This window comes from Diceros bicornis, chromosome 7 (genome assembly GCF_020826845.1).
Source record: "Diceros bicornis minor isolate mBicDic1 chromosome 7, mDicBic1.mat.cur, whole genome shotgun sequence".
NCBI lineage: Eukaryota > Metazoa > Chordata > Mammalia > Perissodactyla > Rhinocerotidae > Diceros > Diceros bicornis.
Window position 1 is genome coordinate 82317222 of NC_080746.1, and position 22027 is coordinate 82339248.

Here is a 22027-nt window from a genome sequence, read left to right on the forward strand (position 1 = left end):
AGGAAGAAACATCTTGGAAAAGGTTTCACACACACACACAAAAATAGCAAATTGGAACTTAAACAAGGGATAAGTTGGAATTGGCCAAAATATAATAATAATAGGTAACAGAATCAGTTATTGACTACATTCATGGCATAGTACTAAGTGCTTTCCATGCATTAATTACCTCATTTGCACCTCACAAAAACTCTTAAGGTAGATGATATTATTATTATTATTATTATTATTATACCTCCATTTTCATTTTAGAGACAGGGAACTGAAGAACAAAGTGTTTAAAAACATTGTCCAAGGTCATAAAGGCAGGAAAGGAGGAAATAGGACTTGAATATAAGCATCCAGCTTCCAAATCCTTATGCCAACCACCACATTCTACTGTGGCTCCCATAAAAGAGCATTTCAGCAGAAGTCACATGTGCAAAGGCTAGAGTGCGAAACATGTCATATCTTCAGAAAACTGTATGTTTTTCAGTATGACTAGTGCAAAAGCTCTATTTGGGAAGTGGCAGAGTATGGATTTGATAGAACAAATAGAGACCAGATCAAAGATGAACACACACACCATGAATTTGGAGAATGCAAGGGACAAATGTAAAAAGGAAGCAAGAACACCAGACAGGAGATCATCACAACACTCAAGGTGAGAGGAGCGTGACAGTCTGAAATAAAGCCCATTAATGAGGATAAAGAAACAAGACATGGTTAGTAAAGCGTGGAGGAAGAAGGTGCAGGATTTCGAGATTCAGGTTTACGTAGTAAATAGACTAAAATGTCTCCATTTTATAACCTGGGAAACTCAGTAAATAGTAATGACACAAAACAGTTCACCAAGAAAAGAACTGCTTTCCCAGGAATCAGAGTCCTCGAGTCTTCTGTCCTTGAGGGATTCATTTGCGTCTTTCAGAGATGGACAGACCTAATGTACATTTATGAAAGCGTCATTTAGTCATCAGAAGTTTTTCCGAGACAGACAGGCCTCCTTTGGCAACCATACATCATTTGATTCCTTTTCGCAGGAAAGAATCTCCCTTCATTCTGAACCCATGTAAAGCTACGGGAATAATCTAACTCCAAGGGTTTGTTCTTCAGACAGGAAAAATCCAGCAGGTGGTTTTGAAATCATATGGCAACTACTTTGTGAGACAACCAAATTGTTTCACAAACGTTATCTCATCAATAGTCACATCATCTCATTGAAGTAAGTCAAAGAACAATTTATCCCTATTTTTAAAGGTAAAGAGAGGTTAAGTGACTCAACTGGAGAGTTGGAAATGCACACTCCGTCTGTAGCATCAGCTCTGTGTAAGAGTAACTGGCAAATGACCACATGACAGTGTACAGGTTTATACTCTTCACAGAATCTCTACTGGAGCCTTCTTTCCTAGTGCAAAATAGGCTCAGATTGATATCAGAATTGAAGAGGTTTTTTTTTTTCAAGATAAGTAGTTTATTCTTACTCTTTTGCAACCTTCCTCTCTCACCTGTGGGGTTCAGGAAATAAGAATATCAAGGTAACATTCAATATCAATGAAAGAACCACAAGACATGGAAAGAAATGTTCACGGCGAAATTCCATTTTTATATTAAACTTCATCCTGTACTACATTAAAATATAATGATATTAAGAACACATTGCAGTGTATCAAATCAACGTATTGTACACCTTAAACTTACATAATGTTATATGTCAATTATATCTCAGTAAAGCTGGAAAATAAAAAGAAAGGTTTCTGATAAAAGAAAATTATTTCAAGAGGCGATGGTGGCACTTCACAGGGTCCTGGCTGTTTCTGGGGGCAGCTGAGGTTGTGGAGTAATCACAGGCAAGAGGCTTTAGAGTCTGCTCGTGTTTGCCTAATAAATGCAACAACCACAGGAACCAAGACTCTTAAAAACTTGGTATGACCAGGTATTGATTCATTTATAATTACTGATGGAAATCAGATCACCAGAGAAGATGTTGAAAACATTATTTTTTCCTACAAAGAAGCAGTATCAGCAAGAACCAAGCTCAAATTGTCATGGAATTCTTACAGGAATTAAATAACAATGTGTCTGGAAGTTTGTGGAAGAAAGTTCAGAAAACTTTCTAAACAATGACCTTTCTTTTTCCTGTAGATTTACCACTGTGGTTGCACCTGGCTCCCTGAAAGTACACTGCTATATTTAGCTGATGTCCTCTGGAATTCCCAAATTTCTCTTTTAATCTATAGGACATGCATGGCTAGTTGACTACAGGAGGATCATTATAAAAGAACATCCGGTAATAGAATTTCACCAATATAATGCATTAGAAGATCTACAACTGGATAAACCATTTTCTGAACTGAGAGAACATTTTCAGTCTTATAATTTCGATTGTATGGGAAAAGAAAAGACCATAGCGATACTCTATAAATTGCGATGATAGCTAAATATTTAGCACAGTGGAATAGCAAAAAAATGGATGAACACCTAAAGTGTGTAAAGGAAAAAAAGTCTTCAGAGATTTGATTAGACGAGGGATTCTAATGAATTAAATTAGGGCTCCAGTAGATGAAGAGAATTTTGAAAAAGCTATTAAAAATATAAACACAGCAATAAATACAAGTCAGGTCCCCATCAATATTGAAGATATAGTTAATGATAATTGCTGCATAAATATCAGCAAACAGACTCCATTCTTTTGGTGTTTAGCTTATGCGTTAAAGGACTTTGTGGACAAGGAGGCAGAACTCCCTACATGACTGTAGATTTGGGTGCGTAAAACTGTAAAACGTTTACTACATTAAAGCAAAGAAAGATGCTTTTGCTGTGAATAATCATGTGGAAAAAATGCTGCAGTCCATAGGCTAACAACAGAGGCCATTTCAGAGAAGGAGTTAACATCACTCTGCAGTAATTCTTCATTTCTTCAAGTTGTAGGATATCGATCCTTAACTAAAGAATGTGGTTTGGACATAATTAATAAAGATGAAATCATTTCCAATATGGACATTCCAGATAACGGGATGGTACTGGACTTAATGTTACGGGCTGTTGATAGATTTCATAAACAACATGGTAGACATCCAGCGGTATCTAACTATCAAGTTGAAGAAAACATATGAAAGTCCTGTCTCACTGGCTTCCTTTAGGAACACACAGGTTATCTGCAATGGGGAAAGATGGCTATGTCCACAAATTTTGCTGATATGACTCTGCTGAGCCGTACATGACGGTGGCATTCTTTCCAGGAGCTGCTGCTCGAGAGGATATCACAGTTACCACCAAACTCTGTAATTTTTAATAACACGTTTCTATCGGCATGTCACAGACTTCAGCAACTGCCTGGTTACAAAATAAGCATGTTGTGTCTTAATAATTGAAACTGTAATTATCTTCAGATTGTGCTCTAGTCTACAAAATTCTCCTCAGCAAGAACTGTTAAATTGTTGTTTCCTTAATAAACATTTTTCTCATTTGTAAAAAGAAAAAATGTATTGCAAGTGATTCTGTCATCTAATGACACAGAGAGGACTGGTACTGTCCTACACTCTTGACTGCGTCTGGGTGAACAACCAGGATGGAAATGTGAAGCCTATTTTCTCAAAGAGGGAATTCGATGATGGTGGGGAAAAGGAGAAATGATCACTTCTCTTTCTCGAATCACTCTGTCTTTGCTTAACTTTTGGATCTCATCCTCACTAGATTTTCATCCTACATTCTGTTTCTTCTCAGTGTCCTTGGCAGGTTCCTCCTCACATCCTTGACATCCAAAACTTGGAGTGCCCTGGGGCTTCATTCTTGGACATTTTTCTCTCTTCTACCTACATGCACACCTTAGGTGATGTAATCCAATTGCTTTACTTTGAGTACCACCTCTCAGGGAATAAACCCAGGTGTACACTGTAAGCCCATTCCTCCTCCCTGCATTCTAGGCACACTATGTAACTGCCTACATGTAGTAGTTTGGTACTGTGTCACCCTGGCTAATCTGGGATAATATTTCCTTCAATTCTCTTCCCTGTATATTTCCAAGTTAGGGTTGGCCACAGGAAAAAATGAGATTTGGAAGCAAAGCAACGGCCATTAAGCACTGAATGTTGATGCCGTGTGTCAAGTGCTGCTGCAGCTCACACACATGCTCACCGATTTGCTGGCTCACCTTGTTAATGAGAAAGGTCACCATATCCAGTCCTTTCTGGCTGCCGTTGCACTTTCTCTTTTCAGCTTCTCTCCTTTGGGGCCAAGAACATCGTGTATCTCTGCAGCAAAGCAATCCAGTGTCCTCTGCAAGCCAATCCTCATCACTGAGGTTAGAGAGAGTGAGAGAGAGACACATGCTCTGGTTTGTTCTCACAGGTTCCATTTTGTCATTGTAGGTTGTTCCATGTTTGTTTTGTACTGCTAACTCTCTTTCACTGTCTGTTTCCTCCCCAACTGCCAACCCTGCTGTAGAACAGTGATTTTAGGACCACCACCAGATGCAAAGGGTACAGCTTTCCAAAAAATTCTGCATCAGTTCCAACAATTTTGGAAGTCAAACCTCTGTGATAAACCTCTTCTTCCATATCATTCTTACTGGTTCTGATGCCCTAACTGAATCCTAATTGATGTGCTACTGGACACTCAATACCTAATTGACCTCTCAAATGTAGTATATCCACAACTGAAATCCTAATATTCCTTCTACTACAAACTTGCTCTTCCCACAGTCCTCTCCAACATATTTGTAACAACTTTATCCTGCTTCCCATTAAAGCCAAAAATCTTGGAGTAACTTCTGATACCTCTCTTTCACTCACACTTATATTCTGTATTTCAGGAAATACTTCAGTTCTGCTTTTAGAATATATCCAATATCCAATCTCTCTCCATCCTCTACACGGTACCCCATTCTATCCCAAGTAAATCATGTCTCACTGGGATAATTATATCAGCCTCCTAATTTGTCTTCCAGCATCTATTCCTGCCCCTAAATCTATTCCCAACTCACTAGACAGAGTGAGTCTGTTGGGAATAAGATAAAGTTACTTTGTTCAAACCTTCTTAGGCTTCCCATTTCACTTACAGGAAAAGCCTAAGTCCTTACTCAAGAGGCTCTCCCTCAGCTGATGCCACGGTTGTTTTTCTCATCTTACTCATACATTGCCCTCTGGCTCACCTCTTCTGGCCACATTGACTTTTCACCACACCAGGCATTCGCCTGCTTTTCCCTCTGCCCGGATTGCTTTTCTGGACCTTCCAGATTTTGTTTCTTCTTGAAACCTTCCAGAACAACTACTTGAAAATTACAGCCCCTACACCCTCACAAAATATCTTCTTTCCCTGCTATATATTTTTGTTCTTAGCACTTAATACTGATTAAAATACTGTACATATATTTTACTTTTTATTGTATTAATTTTACATGTCATCTACTAGATTGTAAATTTGATGAAGGTAAAGATATTGTTTGTTTGTTCCTTCCAATAGTGTAACTCATGTCCACGGTACCATGTTTGCCAAATAGTAGGCTCTAAGTAAATATTGTTGGATGAATGAAGGATTATTAATGTTAGAATTAATACGGTGGCCTAAACTCAAGCCTGTTAAGCCCTGAAAAAATGGCTGCCACCATGGCACAGCTCTATGAAAAGACCTCTGTCATTTTGTCCGCCATGCTGAACCACATGTAATTTCTGAGATTTAATTCTTTTTTATTTACACAAATAGAATTTCATGTGGTTCAACCTATGTGTAAAACGAGATCCTAAAAAATTCATGGCAATCCGGGTAAACCTCCTATGACTAATACTAGTAGTTGTTTTGTTTGTTTTTTCTCAATGCTGATTGCTTTTCACTTCTGATAGTTTACAAATATTGTTCCTAAATTCTAAAGTCTACATACTAAGTGGATATCACTAACTTAAATGATAAATGGGTTTCCAAATGCTCAGAACCCAACCACCTGTGATTCAGCCGCACTTCCGTAATTGTCCGCAGGTTAAATGCTGGTGTTGATATCTTAGTGGTACAAAGCTTAACTCTGGCATCAATGTGCTTTTTCAGCATCACGAAAAGTGATCATTAAGTGTCTATGTTTTTTCTATTGTAGAAATATAAAAAGAAAAACATCAATATCATCCACTGAAGATTTTGAAATATCGAGTGCAGTTCTCATTTTCCCTTTATAATTCACTTTTAAGTACTTGTCCATTGAGCAGATCATATTATTTAATACTGAACAAAACTCTACAGTTTGTCCCTTTTATAGGGGTAAAAAAGAAAAGGAGTTAGCTCCTTTACCCTTCAGTGGACAATGATTACCAGGGAGATTGATACTCATTAAAAATATCTTTAAAATAATAGACTGTCTTCTCCATTATTTATTTTCAATCTACTTTAACAATCAGATATAACTATTATATCCAGTCTATTTCTATGGGGGTGGAAAAAACCTTCAAGTAAGATAAAAATAAGAAAAAATGGAACATCCACTCATAGGCGTTAATGAGGTATGAGAGAAGAGAAAAGTTTCCTTGTAATTTGGGGAGGCAGTTCTAGATGGGATGTTGACTTGACAATGGAAAAGAGATGATTAATGTGTGAGGAGCCAAAAAAAAAAGCAGCAACATATTGATCTCCTGTGATGTGGTCAGTCAAGTGTTAGTTTCTTCCCCCTAGCAAACCTGCAAGGCAAGTTTTTCTACCCCTATTGTTCACCTGAATAAACTAAAGGCAATAAACTTATCCAAGCTAGCATGTGTATTATATATATAATATACATATTTTATATATTTATACCTTTTCATAGAGATGATTTGAGATAATTTTAAGATATTGCAGCTAACGAGCAGTGGAAGTTAATTTAGAGCACATGTCTGATACCACTTTCTTTGCTCTGTTACATAAATTATGTCGTAATTCTTTAGGCAGATGAAAGTGTTTAATGACCAGACAAATATTCATTATAGACGCTTCTTTTCTCTATTCAAAAGAGTTTACATTTACTAGTTTGTAAATGTAGTCAAGGAACTAACGCCGATATTATCTATCTTCCAAGATTAAATGAAATTCATATAAGTCATTAAAAAGGAGTTTGTATTTCTAAGTTAAGTCATCACAATTCTAGGATGACACCATTACCTCTAATGAAACTCTTGGCTTCATAAAGAAACATGTCTCCTCAGCGTTAGAGTTCCTTCAACGGTAATTTCTGTAGCTCACAAACTTCAGAACTCTTTGTTTCATCAATTTTTGGTGGAAATTTCTGATCTGACATGGCTTGGCTACCCTAAACGACATTGCAAAGTCAAATCTGAAAGAAAATCACCTTCGATAAAGTTTTAGCTACAATAATCTACAGCTGTCAGGCATTTCATAAAAATGTCTTCTCTTTACACAATTAAATTCATATATTTGCTTTCTACATCTATTAAAAATAAAACAAAGCCTTATATTCCTTTCTTAGCTTTAGAGGAGAGAGAGTCTCATGTTAAAATACTGCTGTTGATAGAGGTCTTCCTGAGAATATCAAGTAGAAAGTTACCTGTATAATTGTAGGGACTTACTGCATGCTATAACTTTGAACATTAATATAGTATGCATATTTTTTATATGTTAAAATTATGTTATGTATTGGTTATATCATAGCGATGAAAATAAAGTGTACAACTCTAACGTGTCTATCTTCTAATAGAAAAATATTTTCCTTACATTTAGCATTGACACTGATTTTTGTTACATGACGCTGCTATTTGACAAGACAGCAGCTTAGGAAGGTAGATTTTAAAATTCCCATTTGCATGATAGTAAAAATCAACCTATAAGGTAAACTCAGGCAAATTTCAAGCTAATGCATGAGTCATGTAAATGAATTCCTAAAATGCTTATTTTATAGTTATTCTAAATAAAAGAAACCAAAGATTTTATGATTTGAATTGTATATTTTAAAACCTATCATCTGCTAGGAGAACATAGTGTCAGAATTTAGGTTCTGCACTTAGGTTTGTGTCCTGGTTCTGACAATTTATAGACTGGCTATTCCTGACAAAGGAACTTAAAATTTCTTAGCCTCATTTTATTAGATAGGGGAGAATGGATCTGCCAGGGATGGTTACTATAGTTACTGGAATTTACCAAATTTCAGAATAAAACAGATTGCACATATAGTAAAAAGCATTTTGATAATTCATAGTGGACATAGTTGTGAGCTTTTCAGGGATATAAAACATATTTTTCCTCTCTATACACAAATGTAATGAGTATAGGGCTCAAGAACATGGCAAAAGTACTCGTATGGACCTCCTCTCTCCCTTGCAAGTGAAACTTGATTTATTTGAAATTGAATGATATCATATATCTGAATGTGCTTTGCAAATGGCAAAGGGCTAAAAAATATGTATTACATGTTTTTACGCTTACTATCACGATAACATCAGTTATAGAATTCTTTCAACAATTGGGTAACGCAGCATCCCAGCTTCCAGCAAAACCTTCCCCAAAGCATTTCTGGTGTGACTTAAGTTCCCTTTGATGTGTGTACTTTTACTTCTCTTCTGACCTCAGCTCCATCTTGCAGGGTTGCCACTACGCCCACTGGGCTCTACAGTCTCTGGTCAGTGTTGATGGTGAAAAGAGCCATAACTAGCATGTGTTCTGGATTAAGTGTCCCAGAAGAAGTCTTCAGCCATTATCTAAGAGAAGTTGCCAGCCTTCTCACCCCTTGGTGATTTTCAGTTTCCCTGGTAGGATTAAACTTTAATTGCCTTCACTGCTTGCTTGAAAACATACCCTGTCTTGGCTGCCATCCTTTCCTTTTCTCACTTCTTCACCCCTTTATCGGTATTTCCTCCACTCTCAAATACACTACTTGCACTCAAAGCTGTCTTAGGGTATATTTCCAGGGGAACCCAAACTATTTGGCTAAATGATCTCCATGACCGTATATAGCTCTGCCTTAAAGTGACCTAAATACTTCAAGAGAGTATGTCTGATGACCTGACAAATAATTCATCCAGCAAATGTTTTCTGAATAAATTAATTTCTCTTGATAGCTATGTCAACAGATGTTTGAAAAAGAAAAATAAGGAAGTCACTTGGTGTCTTCTATAAAATTGTTATTTTTGAGGGAAACATAATAGAAATTTAGACTTTAACTGAGTGTCCTGGTCATTTATCCACTGTCTTCCGAGTCGGCCAATACTTGTGCTGCCTCTTGTCTCCTCCATTGCACTTACCTCCAGTAATTCAATCTCTCGACACCATTCTCTATTCTTTTGTTTATTTTGGTTTGGAAAATACCTACAAAATACTCAGTCATTAAGTCCTTGAAATTCACCTTTAACGTTGGGAATAAAAGACTCTTTTTAAATTTACCAACACTGCTGGTTTCGAGAGCCTGCTCTATGCACTGTAGTGGACATTTTATATATTTTTTCATTTCATATTAACAAAAAAAATCTTGAGGTAATTAGTATTATATTCATTTTTCAGAAAGGTGACAGGCTCAGACAATTTAATAATTTTTTCCCAAAGCACCCAGCTATTGAGCCACAGAGTCAGGTTTCAAACCTAAGTACGTATAACCCGGAGTCTTTTCATTATATTACACACCTTTTCCTTAAAAATAAATAAATACACTTATGCGTACATACACAAAGTTAAGAATAATTTGTTAACACTTCATAGTAGGTGTCCTTGTAAATTCTGACGAGTATATCCCCAATGAAGGGATCTCCCAGTTTTCCCAGTCACAGATCTATTTTTCACTAGTTGTTACATTGGGACACTTAATTTCTCTAGGTGTCAAAAAATAAAACAAAATGGAGGGTAAAAGATAGTGCCTACTTAATGGTATTCGTCTAAAGATCCAATGAAATAGCAAATCTAAAGTGCTTGACATGATTCCTGGAGCATAACACATCACCCAAAACTAGAAACCATTATTGTTAATGATCTGAATAAAAGATGGTTTAACGATGTATCAAGAAGGCTTTGAAAAGACAGAGGGTGTGAGCTATAAAGGTAGGCAGTTCTATTTCTAGAATAGGGAAATAACATTCCTCTATTATCCATGCTTAATAAAATTCAAACTCTTTGGAGAGATTTCTAGAAATTCTTTCATCAATATCTTTGATGTGATGGGTAGTATGGTGATTCAGCAGGAGCAGCATTACCTTGGGATACATGAACCCTCAGAGAATTTTATATTATAAATCAAAGTCTTTTTCACAAATTTAAATGTTTGGGCCAAGAAAATTAAAAATAGAAACAATCCGGATTGCTTGATGTAGCATCAAACAAAAAAATATTTAGATCTACTCTGCACTTTTGCTACAAATCGTTTTCATTCTGGTGGCAAACGCTGATACAATTCACAATGGTCTCTCAATAATGCTTTAGACACTAACACTGTAACCACAAAATAAGTGCAAATAAAGCAAAAAAAAAAAAATCCATTTAAAGAATTGTCCTTCCAGGCGAGAGTTTGGGGAGTCATTTTAAGAAAAGCAAAATTGACTTCAGAGAGAAAATGGTTTCAAGAAGACGCTGCATTTTTCATTTCTCTTATAATTTGGAAACATCCAACTGGGCCTTAGTAAAATTGGCCTGCATTGCTTATCTGTCTAAAACTGCAGAGAGAAGTCGTGTCAGATGCTACTCATTCTCCCAGCATGAACAGTGAATTGGAGATGACTGAGAATACGACGTGGAAAGCAAATGACACATTAGTCTTCCTAGAGTCACTGCTGAGCTGAATGTGAATGTAACATGGCCAGTTGACCAAGCGTGCACTTCATCTCTGACTATTCAGCACCCCTGCCTGAATTGTTGTCCTGCATCTCATCCACCCAGCAGATATTGATGGTAACATAATGTTACAGACCTAGTTGGTTTTGTTAACTCAACTGAATTTGAAGTTAGTATGTGGCAAAATCACAGCATAATATGGTGTGACACAAGGTGGAGAATGATAGCTCTGTTTGTTGTGTAAGACAGGAGGGTGCCTCAAAGCTCCTTCGCGAGGTTTCCAAACAATTACTTTCCGGGAAGCCTGCAGCAGGGGGAGAGCTTTCAGTCTTATCACCTTCAGGGCTTCAGGCATGTGTGTGGAGAGGGTTAGGGGAGAAGAGTTGAACTATTCTTTCATTCTCAAATTCCAACTCTGACAAATTCTCTTCTTCCCTCTAATAAAAAGAAGATAGGATGGGACGGGGGAGAAAAAAGCATGACAAGGAAGACAAAAAAAAGAGGAAGATACAGAGTGCTCTCAAGTGGAATCAAGGGCACCAGAAATCTGCACACCTCCCCTCATCACTACCATGATTTCTAGCACTGTTGTTTATTACCTAAATTAAGATTGATTATAAAAATGGACAATGGCCAGACCACATATATATTTAGAACTCTGACCCATAATCGTCTAGCAATCAGCCCAGAAAGCCAACCTTTGCAATAGTCCAGCCAAAATGGACAAAACTTGGTCAATAACTGCCAGCTCCCCTAATTTTTGCCCCTGCTTCCTCCTGCTTCCAACTTAGCGCCAAGCCAGATACGCTCCCTTAAACAATCACACAGACGCCCCGCATCTGCTTAGTCAGCCTTCCGCTTCACCACGCAAACAACCTCCAACCAGTGCACACCTGCAGCCTTCCCTTTTTCTCATCTTACGCGTTCCAACTCCCCTCCCTGCCTTTGAGTCTCTGCCAAGTGATGGAGGCTGACTCCCTTGTTAAGCAAACTCTGCGTAAATAGCCTTTGCTTCTTCTCATTTGGGTAGTATCCATTTATTTCCACAACAATTCTATCGAAAAGTCCCCCTGACTGTAGCAATCAATTGACAAGATTTTACCAGTACCTAAGCTAGATTGTAAGAGAACATTAAATTCATTAATTCTTTCTGAAACAAACAAAAAGAAAGCTTAATGAAGTTTTCCTTTGGGCTGCTAAGTCCCACTGCCAGACACTATGCTAATCATTTTATTTAATATTCATGACATCTGTAGAAGATAAATATTATTTACTCCACTTTATAGGTGAAGAAACCGAGGCTTGGAATGCTAAGTTACTTTACTATAATTGGTTAAAAAAAAAAAAAAAAAAAGCTGGGATTTGGCAGAGCTAATATTTGAATGCACTTTGAACTGATGCTAGAGCCAAGATCTAAAATACCCCCAGAGGGTGATACAGTGCAGTGACTGAGAGATGGACTCTGGAATCGGATGGCCTGGACTAAATTTACTAGCTGTAGACACTTGCACAAGTTGCTTCTCGTCTTTGTTCCTAAGTTTTCTCATCTGTAAAATGAGGATAAAATAATTTCTACCATAAAGGAATGTTGTGATAATTGAGTTACTGCTTATAAAGCACTTAGAATGGTGCCTGAAGGTAGAAAGTACTCAATTTGTGGTAGTGATTATGAAGAGGGAGGAGGAATCTGAGGAGGAGGAGGTGGAGAGGAAGAAGAAATATGTTCTATTTTCATCCTCATCTCATGGGTAAAATTTCCATTTCTTGGTGCTAGTTATATCCCAGATCAAGAATTAATTGCTTTACAAAAATCTTAGAAGGGTCACATCAATGGTGAAAAGGCTAGCCTCAGCCACTGTAAGCCTAACTTAATTTTCTTTCATATACTGGTCATAATGCTTCCACCACCCTTGGCCACTAACTTCAGTGCAGTCTCCATGGGAAATGTATCCTCAGGTCCACTACAAAAACTGGAAATGTGGCTTCTTCTACAGCTCACTCCCACTCCCCAGCTCTAGGGAATGTCTTCACTTCTCCTAGGGGAGTGGGGGTGCGGTTAGAGGATTACTCAGCATAGGTACAACCGTTCTTCACATCCTTGAACAACGTGTTAAAGGGGTAGAGGGAAAGTTGTGCTTTTTATCCTAATCCTCTAATTTGACTCTCCCTTATGTATTCTGCTTGGATTGCCCACAGGGCAGATGACAATTTCGAGGCATCTACTCCAGCACGCCTTTCCGGCTCCTATTCCTTGCAAGTCTCTTAACTTAAAATAGGAAGCTTTGAGCTTCAAAGAAAGAAGCTAGCAACATACTTCTATTTTTCAAAATGTGTTATGTTTTGAAGCCCCTCTGTGTTTCAGAGAGCATCAGTGTCAAGAAAAAACGACCTAAAGGATATTCTCTGTATTGCTATGGCTTATCATATTTGGAAAATTTGTCCTTTTTATCTCCCTTACTTTGTGTCTGTCTTAATACCATTTCAGAGACCGCCCTTGGGATTTCCCTTCATAAATCACAAAAGCTTTAAAATATCTTTAAAGAAACAAAGGGGAAAATGTATAATTCAGTAGCATGTTTTAAATTTTAATCCAAAACCCTCCTTTATGTCTTGCCAGCAGATGTTTGAAGAGGCCTTGGTCGATAAGTAGAGCTCATGATCGATGTCAGTTGTTTTGCAGATTTTCTGTGATAAATCCTGAGAATGGTTGTTACTTTGGCAATCTGAAGTTAAAGCACTGGTGAACAACTGTTTTTCTCCCATGTGATAAAAATTGTCTATAAACGGACAGGGAGTGTCCTCACTGTATATAAAGAGATTAACTGGAAAAAAAAAGGATTTGGAGGATTGAATTTTGGCTATGCTGCTTGTTCGCTTTGTGACCTTGAAGAAAATATTTAAACTTCCCCATTTTAATAAGTAATAATTAACTTGAAATATTATTTTTATGATTATATGATATAATGTACATATCACATTCATACAGTGTGTGCCAAACATAAATTATCTAAGAAAAGGTTATCACCATTCTCCTCTTTACCACCATCACCATCAACTTTGGTTCCTAGAACGTCCAACTGCCTTGGATTGACAAATCTCATTAAAATACTAAGACAAACCTTGTTCTAGCTAGACTGAAGAATCAGGCATTTCTGATAAACAGAGGAGCACTTTTGTTAATCTGCATTACAGGAATCTATTTGGAGAAAATGAATTAATATTTATTAAGGCTCATCCGTCAGGAAGCGCCATGATGTAGTTTGGGAAACTTTAGCTCTTCCAGTAGCTCAGTGTCAGTCCTCACCTCTCATAGTAAATATACAATCTAGGGTGTAGCAACAGTTTTAAGAAAAAATACATACCCCACTTTCCAATCAGATTTGCTCTCTACACATCCCACACAATTAGAAATTTGCAGTCCATAATACCAGATATTAAACATTTATCCACATTATTTAGTTTAATCCTAACAAAACTTCTATAAGTAGACAATGTTTTATATTACAGAAGAGAAAATGACATTCAAAGATAATACCTAATTTGCCAAGAGCTATCAAGCTAAAAGGGGTTAGAGAATGCCCACAGACAAATCAACCAACATAAGCCATATGTCATTTAGTTGTGGATATATTTATGGATAACTATAACGTAATGACATTAGTTTTCAGTGAGGTAATCAGAGAGCCTAAATAAAAATGAGTACCAGATCACGGGCTGCAATAAAAGTCTTCTCGAGCCAAGATGAAAACTCAAGATCCTCCCTGAATGTTTTATTAAAAAGTTTAGTATTTGCTGGGCACTGCTAATTGTTTTAAGCCTAAGAATTAATTTACTTCTCACAACTGCCCTGAGAATTATATTGTTGCTATCCCTTTAGTCATGAGGAAATTGAGGCCGAGAAAAGAACTTGCCCAAGGGAACACAGCGAGAGAGTGACAGAGCTTGGTTTGAACATAGCTGATCTAATCCATCCTGAAGCTGTACCTACCAGGCTACATCACCTCCAAACATGCCCCTGAGTCACAGAATAGTGGTTTGCCCTAGAGGATAAAACACGAATATGTAGATAGTTTCAGCTGCTTTGTGAGTGGCACTTCATCTGTCTATGTATCTTCACAATCCATTTATTTGAGCTTTCCTAGATTGGTAACCAACAAAAACTAGCATCATCTAAAACATGACAAATAAGGAACAGTGCTTCCTTGCAGGAAGTATTATAGAGATCTGAACTTCAGCAGAATTTGGACATAAGCAAATCCAAGCTATCACATCTCACCAGTGCCCCTAGGTAGACATTCCAGTCAGGGCTGGTTTGGATTGTAGGGATCTCTGTATCCCCCTTGCAACAGATTTGGCATTATTTTCTTCTGTCGTTTATTCTTTCATAGCACATACAAACAGACACTCAAAAATACACACTTGCATACAACGTTTGTTATTCCAAAACCAAATTACAAAAGTAGTTTGTTACCTTTTAAACAATCATTTATAAACAATTGATTGTTTAAATCAATTTAAAAATCAAATTACAAATGATCAGTGATTGTGTCATAAAGAATAAATCTGGTTTTTGTCCTGAGTTCCTGACACTTCAAAAACCTTTGGAATTTCCTGAATAAAGGTATTTTTTGTCATTCAGAATGAGCCCCTTTGACTACACCTGAGTTTATACTAATTCAGTGATTGACGTGGGCCCTTAGTTTCAGGAGAGTGGCAGGTCACACCAGAATGACCAAGTAATTGGCTAGAGGGCTTGAACTTTCATCCTCACACTCTCCCCACCTCTACCCACCTCAAGAGTTTCTTGAATGGTGAACACATTAATGTGTGAGGAGGGTGACACACCCTGGCATGGGAACTCAGAATCTGGAACCCTCTCAGATCTTGCCCTATGAGTCTTCCATTTGGCTGTTTCCGAGTCATATCCTTTATAGTAAAACTGGAATTGTAAGTGTCAATGCAAATAATCTATAATCAATCTATAAATCAAAATTGGGGTGAGTTTATTATGAGCCAAGTTTGAGGACTATAGCCCAGGGCCTTCCTTCTCCAAGGAAGAAAGGGTACCAAAGAAGTGGGGTGTACAGAGTGGTTATATACCGCCTTAGAACAAAGAGCATACATCACATATGACAGGAATATCTCTTGTGCTACTGTCACGAGATGCTTAGCTGGCACAGAAGGTCAGCGGTCACAAGGTGAGCACAACAGGTCACTAATTAATCCTTAGTTCCCAGGAAGAGATGCTTATTCTTAAAGAAATGCCAATTCGGGGGGGAAGCTACATCCCTATCTTTACGGGCATCATTCTTGGCTTTGGGACATAGTAAATGTTTAAACCAGATGTACAATGCGTGCTCAACAGGCTATGTGAGGCCCTTTTAGAAAAACAAGGTCAGGCCGAATTAGTTCTAAACCAAATGGCTTCCTCATATGCTCTAATATGTCCTATTGCTTTTCATCTATTTATCATAAGTATAGTGTTTCTCCAAGTTCTGTAAGTCATTCTAGCACATTATTGCCACTGATGGGATCATGGGAACCCCCAAATTTATAGCTGGTTAATCAGAAATGCACGCGGCCCTGAGACTTGTAGCTGGTATCTGACGTGAGGGCAGTCTTGCGGATGATTTGACCCTTTAAACCTGTTGAGCAGGAAACCAACCCCAGGTAGTTAGTGTCAGAATTGAATTGAATTGCAGGACACCAGTTGGTGTCAGAGAATTGTTATCAGAGCACTGGTTAATAATAAAATAATAATATGATACTTAATGACCTCCCCACCAAATAAAAAATTGAGTGTCAGAGAACATAATCAAAGGGGAATATTTGAATCAAGTTACTCAAAAAGACAAATCAATATGACTTTGGAAGAATGCAACTTGCTTCACATGTATCCTTTGTCTAAGGTTTTGTGACACTAACGCTCTTTTACCCTTAAGAAATGTGAATCTACTTTGTCATCAACCTCATTCACCAGACTTGACTCCAAATGAAGTGTGATTGTTTCCAAAAACAAACGTATTTTAAATACAAAATTGTGTCGTATTTGATAAAATTCAAAATAATTTGCTTAAGGAAAAGCTGGAGTTTGTGTAGGGAAATGACTCTCCTAAGCATCTCTAACCAGCAGAAAATTGAGCATAGGTCATGAACCACTCACAAACGAGAAAAAGGCCACAGCCACTGCATGTCACTGCACAGTCACTGGGGTTGTGCTGACATGAACAGAACATACAGAGAGATTGTGTCTATTGGGGGAGGTCATGAAGGTGAGGAGCTGACAATGAGTTCATTTAATCTCAGTATAGTCTAGTTCACTGTGTTTTTTCATGTCTCCCTAATCTCAAAGTCCAAAATCTAAATTATACAAGCTACTGTACAAGCAGAGGAGGGCAGTGGCAGCCCGCTCAGATACTGACGGAGCAGCACCCTGCAGTCCTAGACAATACTCAGGCTTCAGAGTCAGAAGATGTGGTTTCAAGTCACCTGTTAGTAATGGGATTTGTACAAAGTCATTTAAATTTTCTAAGCTTCAAATTTCTAATTGATAAAATGGAGGTAATAAAATATACTTCACATGGTTTTAGGAGAATTAAATGTAATAAGCTCATGAAAGTGCTCTGTGAGATACAAAGCCCTCTGCACAATTTTGACATTTGTTATTTTTATTTTCCTCTTATTCATATAACTTACATGTCTTATTATGCTGTATAGACCAGATACGGTCAGAGAATATTTAATAACCTCTCCAGGAATAAAAATAAACTTATACTACTACTGAACTTGTACCAATTTTCTTTCTTTTTTTTTTTTTCTTTGCTGAGGAAGATTTGCCCTGAGCTAACATCTGTTGCCAATCTTCCTTTTTTTGTATGTGATCTGCCACCACAGCATGGCCACTGAAGAGTGGTATAGGTCCACACCCAGGAACCAAACTCAGGCCACCGAAGCAGAGTGTGCCAAACTTAACCACTAGACCACCAGGGCTGGACCCCAATTTTCAAGAAAAGAAAGTCAGAATATAACAAAAAGCACAAACAAATAAAAATGACAAAAATATTCCCACTATATCTGAAGATCTGAGATCACTTTTAGGTGAAAAGAGATAACATTATATTAACAGTAAAAATAGTAAGAAAAAAAGGTGAAAAATTAATAGTAAAAATATTAATAGTGAAAAACAGCAAAATCACCTTATTCATAATTGTATCATTTTTATCATTAAAGTGTGCATACTACCTATATGTCACCATATTTGTACTATATTAGTGGTCTAAAATCAAAATTTATAAGGTATCATTTATAAAGAAAGAACACTAGAGAGTAAATTAGGCTAGGAATTCAAATAACTAAACTTCAACACTACTTTTGGGCTTAGCATTGAAAATATTTAATTTTCCTCTGCCCGTTGTTCAACTAAAATATGAGATGATCATTCAGGGTCAAATGATCCTAAAACTATTAAGCCTTTAAAATTCTGCGATATTTGGAATTTGCTTCTAGACTATAGATAATCACAAGGTTAGTATAATTGTCACATTTATTCTCTCATTCTATTAACAATATAACATCCCATGTTACGTTTGTCAACATGTGTATTTACATCCATACTTTATTTGATCCTTGAAACAAAGCCAGTGAGAAAAATGGGACAGAGATTATTATTCTCATCTTATAGATGAGAAATTTAAGCAAAAACTAACACCAACACAGATTAAATACTTTATTTGTGCAAATCACAGCACTCTATATTGACACCATACCAGTTTATAGAGCTATATATCCTTCCTCATTCCAAAATGACATCAAAATGTCTGTGAATGTTTAGTTAAAGTGAGTAGAACAAAATGCCTAAGAGTCCAAGGTTAGGGTTTTAATTTTCACTAAATCTGGTAATTTCTTTTGATTTCTCTGTTGTGGACCCCAATCCCAGCCATTCTGAATAAACAAATTATTGGGCACCATCAGGAACATGTGAATATCTGAAGATGAATAAGTGTACCCTCATCATTCATTTTTAGAAACAGAACTCTAAAAGCACACCTTGGCCGATTAGAAGATTTATCTGCACACATTTGGAAGGAAAGCATCTAGTCCTGTCACTTTGACTTCTGCTGCGTCTGAGTTGAATGCACTTTCTTCTCAAGCTCTTGGTAGGACAGCTAAGGGGAATGCTAACACTAACAGGGCTAGGCTCTTGGGTTGGACTCTTAACCTTCTGCCTAGGATCTGATGGACAACTTGACATTTCAAAAGCATCCTTTTCAACTCAGTTTACTTGAAATGAGAAATCCATGGCTAGGGTTAATGAAAATAGATTCCCCTTTTCTCTCAAACTCAGCATTAGAACAAATCTGTTTCTCTCCTTTCTAACAATAAATGATTAATGATCATCTGAGCACAAAAGAGAAAGGAGAAATGTTAACAAATGTAACTCACTATGACAATGTTTGAAACAGTTAAAGCATTTCAAGGCAGCTAGAAAAAGCATGTTAGAACAGCTGCTGCTATTTTTTTTCTTTTTGTCAAATTAGAGTCAGGATATCCATAAAACTCTTCTCACCACAGCCAACCCATGAGCAGAGGGCATTCACAGGCATTTTCAGGAAGTCAACATCAGCAGCTCATGTTTCCACGTGAGGGCGGCGCCCAAAAGCACTCTTATAGCCCCACAAGGTTACACAAAATTGTTTCCCAGAAAATTATAAAGGAAATCAATACAAAATAAAGCAAGATGTTATAAAGCAGAAAGGCTCTAAAATGTAAAGGCCAAACTACGAACAGAGAGAGCCAACTCTCTACAGTTAATACGTTAACAACAACATGAATAGCACAAAACAATCCTACCTAGCCCACTGGGCCACCATGGGACTTAGATCAACGTGGGGAAAAAATCTCTTCAGAATAAAGCGAAATGAAACAACTTGCCCACAACTGGTATGTTGCAGAGTAAGATCCAAACTTAGGTTCTCTGACTGCAGAATCAAAATGGTTACTGCCACAGCAGCTGGCTTTTCACCCAGGAGTACTGACCAGGGAACAGGAGGATGAAATTTAAAGCACTGGAATTAGTGGAAGGACCACAGAGACAGACATTCTCAGGAATGCGAAGGAATCAGAGTCAAAACATGATTATCAATAAAAAATAATCTATACAATCAGCTATAGATAACATACAAGGTGTATATGTCATATATATAATGTATACATATAAAATGTGTATATATGTGTGCATACATGTAGCTATAATCAAAATAGAAACTAATTTCAAAGAAAGTTTGATTTTTACAACACAAAAGCAACTTCAGTTTCCAGAATAGAGTGGAATGAGACAGGACAGAGCTGTAATATAGGAGTAATCAGAGGGCCTTATCAGACTTTGCAAGTATTTTGACTTTTACTCTGAATGATATGGGAAGCCACTGTGGGGTTTTGAAGGGAGGAGTGACATATGTAATTTATATAGCAATAGAATTCCTCTGATTCCTATGTTAAGGGAGATAGGGTGGATTCAGGGAGACCAATTAGGATGTTCCTATAATAATCCAGAGAAAAGAGAATGGTGGCTGGACCAGCATTGTAGTATTGAAAATAAAACAGATAGGACTGGTTGATGGACCCACTGTAGGGTGTGAGAAAAAGAGAAGCATTGAAGATGATTCCAAGTTTTGGTTTGTTGTTTTGTTTAGTTTTGTCTACGTAACTTCCACAGATGTGGAATCTTGTGGGAGGAATTGTTTGGAGGATTGTCACTGATTTTGGTGGTTCACGTGTAATTGTGGGAAGCGGTCTTGAGCACGGAAGATGAATGAATAAATGCAGCATATTGTTCCACTGAAGTGGTTTCCCAGTCACAGAATCTCTCTGTGAGCTGGGCTTTGTACACACAGCATGTAGAGGCAGTGATAATGGTAATTATGCCAATGCTCCAGGTATGCCACAGTCAAGTGTGCTGTGCTGAGGAACTAATCTTATGAGCAGTAAAGGGCAATTATCACACACAAAGCCCTGCTTTCTCTGTCTCATAACAACATTTAAAAACCCAACATCCTGTAAAAAGATAAAAAAGATGAATGGTAGGGAGGTAAGGGTCAGTAAAACTTTGACACCATGAACAAGTAAATTAGAACCATTAACTAGGAAGCCCACTCTAGCAACATGACCCTAGAGCCTCTTGCTGATTCTAACAGATATAAATGGAAAACCATCTGATGACAAAATGTAACTTTGTTTTCAATTCCAAATTAGGTAAAAACAAGAAATAATAATGATTGTGTTTTAATAATTAATGATTGTTAAATAAAAATAACATTGAAGACAGCTGACATGAATGAATGTTGACCTTGTCTTGGGTCTTTTCTAAGTACTTTCCACATGTCTACTCTTCCTGTCCTCATAGTAAACCTGTGAGGAGGAGATCATGATTATCTCTGTTATATACACAAAAGTGCTGATGCAAAAATTCCCCATAAACTGAGGTATTGAATTTACAGGAATCAATAAGTGTTCAGCCCAATCTCCTTGAACTGCAGCAGTTGAGTCCATCATCATGAGAACTGATCTGCAAAATGATGAGCTTGAGACCTTGGAAAAATCCTAAATTTTCAAGGAGTTTACTGTTAAAGAAATTAATCATACGGGCTTTGGAAGGATTACAACTTACAGCTGTTAAAAGAATAAAAGTATTTTATTTGCACAGGACGTGGAGGGAAGGAAGTAGGCTCAACTTTAGTTACTTGCGTTAACAAGGACATTTGATTGACCCAAATATTCATTTCAAAAACTCTGATTAACTAGGGACGAATTGAGTAAGAATCATGTCAATCCAGTCATATTTTAGTGACAGATATGATTTCTGGATAATTTAAAATCTCTCAAAGACTATAAAAACCTTTTCATTCTCTTTAATAATATTGTGTTTAGTTTTTTCAAATTCAGTTTATCACAAAAAGTAACTACAAAAAATGTCGTTGAATATAAAGATCATTTTTCTAATCATTAAGTACATAAAGAAAACATAAACAATTGGTTTTAAAATGTTGGTGGTAGTATAAATTTTCAGAGGATGCTCACCCCCTCAACAAAAAATGAATATAGAAAAAATTAGCAAGCTAAAGAGAAGAGTCAGATGATACAAAACAGACACAAATCAACTACGGTAGAATTCCAATCATATTTTTTAAATATATAAGATATGCCAACATATTCTAAGTACTTATTTGTAAGGTGAGAAAAGGGAACATCATTTTCTGCAATTTTCTTTCAGTGTTTTGTCCCTACATGAACACGTTTTGCCATTGTTATTTGGAAAGTAATTTACCCCTTA

The 22027-nt window shown here is 37.0% G+C and overlaps 1 pseudogene; it reads left to right on the plus strand.

The window, feature by feature from the left end:
• The first annotated feature begins 566 nt into the window (after nucleotides 1-566).
• Nucleotides 567-3343, plus strand: LOC131409165 (NEDD8-activating enzyme E1 regulatory subunit-like; annotated as a pseudogene).
• The last annotated feature ends 18684 nt before the right edge of the window (nucleotides 3344-22027 follow it).